We start from the raw sequence: 7,270 nt of genomic DNA on the forward strand, positions 1-7,270 counted from the left end.
GTAAATAAGTTCCATCGTATGATCTTTTTAGAGTCCACATATAAGGGATGTGATGCGATTTAGTCTTTCTATGTCTGACGGCTTCACTCAGCACGACAGCCTCTAGTTGAATGCATGTTGCTGCAGATGGCATGCTCTCATTCTTTTTCAGGGCTGAGTAGTATTCCAGGATGTATACATGTACCACATCTTCTTTATCCATCCCTCTGCTGATGGACACTTAGGTTGCTTCCACGTCTTGGCTGTTGTAAACAGTGCTGCTATGAACATTGGGGTGTCTGTGTATTTTTGAATTTAAAGTTTTGTGTTGGCTATGTGCCCAGGAGGAAAGAACAGTTTTGAAAGACCATTTTCTTCTGGCATTTTCTCAGAAAAAAAAATCTCTTAATTCATTATTTCAGAGAAAAAGTTGAATATTCTACTTAATGGTTCTTTATTCCTCTCCCCTTTTCTGTATTCAATTCCCTCTTTTATTAATTCTCATTGGACTGCTATTATTATTATTTTTTGCATTATAAAAGTGAAGCCTTGGGTCAGGCACCGTCACTTCTTCTGATTCAGCTCAGTCATCACTTTGGGCAGAATATGTTTTTCAATTCTACTGACCTCGGCCTGAAATCAATTTCTTACAGCACCCTAATGTGTGTTTTCTAAGTTGCTTCAGTAGTGTCTGACTCTTTGCGACCCTATGGACCATAGCCCACCAGGCTCCTCTGTCCATGGGATTTCCCAGGCCAGAAAACTGGAGTGGGTTACCATTTCCTTTTCCAGAGGGATTTCCCCAACCCAGGGATGAAACTTGGGTCTCCTGCATTGGCAGGTGGATTCTTCACACCTGACCCACCAGGGAAGCCCGATAGCACCTAATGGGATGAAAACCCTTGATGCTGGGAAAGATTGAGGGCAGGAGGAGAAGGGGATGACAGAGCATGAGATGGTCGGATGGCATTACCGAGTCAACGGACGTGAGTTTGAGCAAGCTCCGGGAATTGGTGATGGACAGGAAAGCCTGGCGTGCTGCAGTCTGTGGGGTCGCAAAGAGTCGCACGCGACTGAGAGGCTGAACAGCCACAGGAACAGAGAGTGACTTGGGTGGATATCGTGAAAAGTACACCTCATTTATTAAATAGGAAAATAAATACAGAATGAGGCCAGGAAGGAAGGCCTGATGGAGGGAAGGAGGGATGTAAGGATGGGAAAGAGGGAAGGGGGGAGAATGAAGGAAAGAAAGAGAAAAAGAAAGAAGACAAAGAAGAAATAAGAAAGTAAACAAGCCAACTCGTAGGAAGCAAAAGAAAAGGAAATCGTGGGGAACATCATTTTGGCAGAATGTGAAACAAGACTTCACACATTGTTTTGGAGGATGCAAGTAAATTAAATCAATTATGGCCCCTTTGAAATAAAATCCCACGGATGCCACGGGATCTGAGAAGCAATGAAAGTAAACTACCTCGGATGATGGAAAAAAAAAATTGAAGTACACCACACAGAGACGGCAAAATTGGAGAGAAAAGCAATAGCATGATAAAGATGAAATGAAGGTGGAGAGTACCAGATCGCAGAGCAGAAAGACTTGAAGGAGTTAGACGGGGAGGTTAGACTTCTATAATCTAAGCTACACGAAATAAAGAACTCAGATTCAACATGTGTTCAGACCGAAATATGATAGCGGCATCCGGACAGAAAACAAGCTGAATTTATGCCGCGCTCATAATCCTTTGAGAACGGATTTTGGAGGCAGACTTTTTAATCAGTGATGGAGTGACCTAAAAGGCAGTAATTACTTGAGACACCCCCGGGGGGCAAATCACAGAGATGGAACCATTTCCTACCCTGAGCTGTCGTCATTCAACTGTGAATGTTACGGGGAAGATATTTCCGAACACAGGAGACCTGGGGAAACAGAAAGCAGCCCTTCTCAAAAGGAAAAGGGAATCTGAACCCAGCCGGTCACGTAGATGAATGTTAAAGCCCAAAGCAACATACCGGGGATGGTAAAAAGACCAAGGCAGGTGTTTGCCATGCATAATTTATCTGTTATACAAATGCAAAAAGTAGCTTTGTCACACTGATCCAAAGTAGGGATGGATGGGGAGACAGTGTCAGGACTAAGTTGAAATATGTCTCTCGATCGCTCTTCACAAAACAAGTGGACCTTTCAAAGATGATAGACAGTGATAGAGGTTTATGGATATTATTCAAGAGTTTGGAGGACCCACTAGAACAACGAGACACAATGAAATAGTGAAAGAGAGGCAGAAAAGAATAAGGCAGGATGATCAATATGTTTTGAACGTCCATATCTTTGTGAATAGGAATCAGTGCCAGGTTTATGCAGATAAGACAGGGACTTGCCTAGGTGGGGTCAGTGGTTAGGAATCCACCTTCCAGTGCAGGGGACACAGGTTTGACCCCTGGTCCCGAACGATCCCATATGCCCTGGGGCAACTAAGCTCGTGTGCCAGAACTGTGAAGTCTGCCCTAGAGACCTTGCTCTGCAACAGGAGAGGCCCCCGCAATGAGAAACCCCACACCGCAGCTAGAGAGTAGCCCTCTCTGGCCACAGTTAGGGAAAGCCCACGCTCAGCCACAAAGACACAGCCAAAGTAAATAGATAAAGATGAGGATAAAACAAGGAAGGATTTTGAATATACTTACAGCTGGTATTAATCAACTTGAAAGTTGGACCATAGATGAGGCAATGTCCATATTTGGGAAGGAAAGTAAAAATACACACACACAGAAACACAAAATCAGTTATTCAAACTCATGTCCATTGAGTCGGTGATGCCGTCCAACCGTCTCATCCTCTGTCGTCCCCTTCTCCTCCTGCCTTCAATCCTTCCCAGCATCAGGGTGTTTTCCAATGATCTGGCTCTTCACATCAGGTGGACAGAGTATCGGAGCTTCAGCATCAGTTTTCCTTATGAATATTCAGGACTGATTTCCTTTAGGATGGACTGCTTGGATCTCCTTGCAATCCAAGGGACTTCTCCAGCACCAAAGTTCAAAAGCATCAGTTCTTCAACACTCCGCTTTCTTTATGGTCCAACTCTCACATCCATACATGACTGCTGGAAAAACCATACTTTTGACCAAACCTTTGACCAAACCAGACCTTTGTTGGTAAAGTAATGTCTCTGCTTTTTAATATGCTGTCTAGGTTGGTCATATCTTTTCTTCCAAGGAGCAAGCATCTTTTAATTTCATGGCTGCAGTCACCATCTGCAGTGATGTTGGAGCCCCCCAAAATATAGTCTGTCACTGTTTCCACTGTGTCCCCATCTATTTGCCATGAAGTGATGGGACCGGATGCCATGATCTTTGTTTTCTGAATGTTGAGTTTTAGGCCGGCTTTCTCACTCTCCTCTTTTCACTTTACTGTGGCAGTCCACTCCAGCACTCTTGCCTGGAAAATCCCATGGACGGAGGAGCCTGATAGGCTACAGTCCATGGGGTTGCAAAGAGTCGGACACAACTGAGCAACTTCACTTTCACTTACATCTCAGTTTAGCAAGACCGTCACTGATTTTAGTCTGGGTGTTCCGATACAGAAGAAAGCTGCTCACTATTTGTTCCCTTTTTTGTTCTCTGTCCACGTGAATCAACTATCTCTGACGTCACTTGCTCCCCATGAGCAGTAGCAAGGACCAGAGAAAAATCCATAATGTTTTCTCCTTCGAGTCGACTGAAACCCTGAACTGCATTTTGTGAAAATAGTATATTGATCAAACTCATCAATATAAATAACTTGGAATAATCATTAAAAAAACCCTCAAGTCCCATTCAGGATTTTTGGCGGATGAAAATACATAATGAAGAGAGCTATCAGGATGACAGCATTGTCCAGCTGATCGTACCGGACTGAAGGAGATATAATAGGAAATTGGTTTCCTCAAGTCAAAACAAAATAATGTTGTTATACCCTGGCATTCTCAGAAAGGTATTGCTTTGGGATTTTTAGACTTTTCATGCTTTATAAGTGTGGGCAGTAAGGGAGAAAACAGAAAACACTGAGGAGAGAAGAATATATATAAGGATCTGTCTTTAAAAATCCACTCTCAGGGGACCTCCTGGTGGTGCCAGGATCAAGACTGTGCTTCCAGTGCAGGGGTCTGGGTTCAATCCCTGCTCAGGGAGGTAGATAATGCATGCTACAATGAAGACCAAAGACCTCACATGCGGCAACCAAGACCCAGAGCAGCCAAATAAGAAAATATATATATATATTTAAAAAAATTCTGATAGTGGGACTTCCCTGATGGTCCAGTGGCTAAGACTCTGCACTCCCACCCAGCGTAGGGAGTCCAGGTTCACTCTGGACTCCCTAGAATAACTAGATCCCACACGCCACAACCAAGATTTGATACAGCCAAATAAATAAATATTTTTTTAAAAATGTGATATAGTATAGTGAAGTCGCTCAGTCACGTCCGACTCTTTGTGACCCCATGGATTACATATATAAAGTGAAAGTGAAGTCGCTCAGTCGTGTCCGACTCTTTGTGACCCCATGGACTGTAGCCTACCAGGCTCCTCTGTCCGTGGGATTTTCCAGGCAGTAGTCCTGGAGTGGATTGCCATTTCCTTCTCCGGGGGATCTTCCCAACCCAGGGATCGAACCTGGGTCTCCAGCATTGTAGACAGAGGCTTTACCGTCTGAGCCACCAGGGGAGTGCCCAATCTAATATTAACCATGTATTTTTTTTTTAAGTTTGGCTTTCTTTATTATTTATTTCTTTTTAAAAATTTATTTATTTTAATTTAAAAAGTCAGCATTAAATTCCAATAGCATACAATGCACGGTATTCAAATATATACAAGTTAAGCAAGTTGAAATGTACCTTTAAAATAGACAAGCTAACGCTTTTTAATGTATTCACGGACTTACCACCACCACAATCCAGGTCAGGACCTTTCTTTCCTCTGAAAAGAAGCCTTCTACACACTAGGTCACTTCTCATTCCTGGTCACCTCGATGCCCTTGGAGACCATGAATCTACCTTCTGTCTGTAGGTTTTCTTATGCTGCATGTTGTAAGTGAAAAAGCACACAGCCTGTGTGGTTTTTCGGGATCTGGCATAGTGATTTCAAGGTTCACCCATACTGAAGCCTGTGTGATTGGTACATTGAGGTTGCGTGAAGTTGCTCAGTCATGTCCGACTCTTTGTGACCCCATGGACTATAGCCCATCAGGCTTCTCCATCCATGAAATTTTCCAGGCAACAGTCCTGGAGTGGGTTGCCACTTCCTTCTCCAGAGGATCTTCCTGTCCCAGGGATTGAACCCGGGTATCCCGCATTGTGGGCAGATGCTTTTACCATCTGAGCCACCAGGGAAGCCCGATTGGTACATTCTTATTTGTTATTGCAGTTCAGTCGCTTGGTGGTGTCTGACTCTTTGCGCCCCATGGACTGCAGCAGGCCAGGCCTCCCTGTCCTTCACCATCTCCCGAAGTTTGCTCAGACTCATGTCCACCGAGTGAGTGAAGCTGTCTAATCACCCTATCTCATTCCTTTCTATGATCCGGTAATATTTTGTGACTATATGGACAGAACACACTTTGTTTTTCTATTCACCCACCCATGGACATTTGCAAGGTTTCCATTAGCTTAGCTACGGTTACAAACAGCACTGAATGTCCACGGACAAGTTCTACGATGGAGACATGCTTTCTTACACAACCTGGAGTGGAATTGCTACATCACAGTAAAGATGTATCATGAAAGATTGGCATTTGCCTTTATTTCAAAGAAAATGCAAGACTGTATGTGTGTGTTTGCCAACGAGTGTGTACGACAGAGCCTAGCCCACGTAGTACATGATACACTGTGTCACGTGATTTATATCAGCCTCACATGTCAAGTACCCAAGATCACTGGAGCCTGTCTTTCAGCTTCCAGATACAACTTGTGTTTCTAAACCTCCTCTCTTTCTTGGTTCTTTTCTCTATACAGAACGCCTTCTGTGAAAAGTATAGGCGGGGCTTTTCCTCAGCTCCTGGCCTACGTGATTTCCTTATCATACACACTCCCATCACTCATTTTAAATTCACTTTTAATTGCTCATGAGTATATTAGAAATGTGCCAGTATTTGTGATTAGCACAGAATCAGAGTCGTAGAGCTGCTGCTGCTGCTGCTAAGTCGCTTCAGTCGTGTCCGACTCTGTGGGACCCCACAGATGGCAGCCCGTCAGGCTCCCCCGTCCCTGGGATTCTCCAGGCAGGAACACTGGAGTGGGTTGCCCTTTCCTTCTCCAATGCATGAAAGTGAAAAGTCAAAGTGAGGTCGCTCAGCCGTGTCTGACTCTGAGCGACCCCATGGACTGCAGCCTACCAGGCTCTTCCGTCCATGGGATTTCCCAGGCAAGAGTACTGGAGTGGGGTGCCACTGAATCAGAGTCGTAGAGCAGGGAGCCTCAAATTCCTCTCTTACAAGCATCTTAAGTTTCTTTATGGGACTTCCCTGGTGGTCCGGTGGTTAGAAAATCTGCCTTGCAGTTCAGGGGACATAGGTTCGAGCCCTAGTCCAGGAACTAAGATCATAACATTGCACAGAGCAGCTAAACCCTTGAGTGTAAATAAATATATAAATGTGTAAATAAATACGTAAAAATATATAAATATGTAAATAAATACATAAATAAATGTACATATATTAAAATAATTTGTTTTTCTTACTCCCCCATCATGTCTGAAACTAGCAGTTTTTCTTTGAATTAACTTGAAGCATTCACCGACTGAAATGCATGAGAGAATTCTAAATGTCCTTTGTACAGTCCAGGAACTCTGGCAGTTAATAAAAATCTTAACAATGGAAAAAATGTGAAAGGAAATTAACTTTTACAGTCTTCTGTTGCTCACTGAAATTTAGTTGGTGGTAGGAGAAAAAAAGAAAAAAAAAAGGATAGAAATGTAGCCATGAGAATAGAAAGATATGATTATTTAAATCATCCAAGGTTTTCCCTGATAGCTGAGTTGGTAAAGCATCTGCCTCCAATGCAGGAGACCCTGGTTCCATTCCTGGGTTGGGAAGATCCACTGGAGAAGAGATAGGCTACCCATCCAGTATCCTTGGGCTTCCCTGGTGGCTCAGCTGGTAAAGAATCCGCTTGCAATATGGGAGACTTGGGTTCAATCCTTGGATTGGGCAGATCCCCTGGAGAAGGGAAAGGTTACCCACTCCAGTATTCTGGCCTGGAGAATTCCATGGACTGCAGCACACCAGGCTTCCTTGTCCTTCACCAACCCCCAGAACCTGCTGAAACTC

The 7,270-nt window shown here is 43.8% G+C and overlaps 1 non-coding gene across 1 annotated transcript; it reads left to right on the plus strand.

The window, feature by feature from the left end:
• Positions 1 to 6,963: 6,963 nt before the first annotated feature.
• TRNAW-CCA (transfer RNA tryptophan (anticodon CCA)) lies at positions 6,964 to 7,035 on the plus strand. The gene has a single exon. It is a non-coding gene; the product is annotated as a tRNA-Trp (tRNA).
• The last annotated feature ends 235 nt before the right edge of the window (positions 7,036 to 7,270 follow it).

This window comes from Bos taurus, chromosome Y (assembly GCF_002263795.3).
Source record: "Bos taurus isolate L1 Dominette 01449 registration number 42190680 breed Hereford chromosome Y, ARS-UCD2.0, whole genome shotgun sequence".
Taxonomy (NCBI): domain Eukaryota; kingdom Metazoa; phylum Chordata; class Mammalia; order Artiodactyla; family Bovidae; genus Bos; species Bos taurus.